This window comes from Condylura cristata, unplaced genomic scaffold, assembly GCF_000260355.1.
Source record: "Condylura cristata isolate star-nosed mole 26May11 unplaced genomic scaffold, ConCri1.0 scaffold00024, whole genome shotgun sequence".
Taxonomy (NCBI): Eukaryota; Metazoa; Chordata; class Mammalia; order Eulipotyphla; family Talpidae; genus Condylura; species Condylura cristata.
Genome location: NW_004567125.1, coordinates 28,809,578 through 28,811,160, shown reverse-complemented (window position 1 = coordinate 28,811,160; position 1,583 = coordinate 28,809,578).

The following is a 1,583-nucleotide window of genomic DNA, read 5'->3' as shown; positions in this document are numbered from 1 at the left end:
GTGTTGAGACCCTGAGAGCTTGTGACCCAAGTAGATGGCCCTGGCAGGAGGAGACGTGTGTTACAGTAGAGTTGTGTTGTCATTGTCACTTTAGCTCAGAGATGATGTCCTCTCTTGCATTTTGTCTCTGACTTCTATTAGCCCGGGAGATTCCCTACTGTGTCACCTTAATCCCCACATTCCCGTCCTTCCTGGACCATGTATCCTGTCTTGACCCAACACTTGCAAACCCCTCCCTCTGCAGTTGATTCTCAGCTGTCCCAGGCATGGTTAGCCAATGAGGGACATCTGTGGAGGCTCAGCCTCAGAAGAAGCTCCCTCAGGAGCTGAGCGTTGAGCACAGAGCTTTTTGTGGGGCTCAGGGACTCCAATTTCTGAGCCTCACTGACCCTGCATTTGGGGGAATTCCTGCTGGTCTCTATCTTTAGCACACACTTGTAATTCTTTTTCCCATTCTTCCATACAACGTGTCATATTTTTTATTGTACTCCATGGATTTTTCCAGGTATTTGTTGAATATGCAGAACAAGAATGGAGATTTCTTGTTCAGTGTAAGTCTGTAATTATTTTTTCAAATTTTAAGTTCACTCTCAAATATCATAAATTCTGCTATTTAAGTCTTCACGGCCATCCCTGTTGGCGCAACCTGTTAAAGCACAGCACTGCAAGCAAATCTTAGCCCCTTCAGTGCCAGTTCAATCCCCAGCCCCAGGATGACTCACATGGTGCTGCAAACACCTTCTCACCCCATGCTCCCCTCGGCAGTGTATGTTGTCCATCTGCCTGTTCTGCTCCCCACTCTGTCTCTGGTGAATCATCTCACTGACCCTGCACCTCTGGCTAGTACCCCAGTTCTGTACACATAAATAATTAAATCTTTTTAAAAAAATATTTGCAATGTATTTATAAGCAAATCATCTATTACTCACACAGTGTATGATTCCAAAAGTGCTTTCTGGTGAATGAAAGAGGCACAAATTAGAAAAGCAATTTTGCCATTTCTTCTCATGTCTGATCTCTCTCTCTCTTTTTTTTTTAAGATTTATTTATTTATGCATACAGAACTGGGGTACAGGCCAGACGTGCAGGGGTGGTGAGAGGATTCACCAGACAGAGTGGGGAGCTGAACAGGCAGATTGACGAAATACACTGCTGATGGGAGCAGTGGGCGGGTCAGGAGAGGTCTGTCACGCCATGTGGTCACCTCTGGGGCCGGGAACCGAACTCATGCTGAAGTGGCTTTAACTTCTTAGTGCTATGCTTTAACCCACTGTGCCACATGGGAGGGCCCCGATCTCTTATTTTTTCTAATATTACAAACAATCCAGGTTCTAGAAGTCAGTGTGGAATGAGTTTACTAATAAAAAATTGGGTCAATGATGAATGATGATTTAGTCTCTTGTTAAAGGCATGAACTACATTACACATGTTGAACTTCCTTTAGTAAAATGTAAGCAAATCAGTTGATCCAAAATGTCATTTACCTTTATGCTCTGTTTAGGAATGTTCTATAAAATCAAAATTTTAAGTTGGAAATCTTAATTTTTCTTAATTTTAACCTTCAGGGTTTGTTAATTGAACAA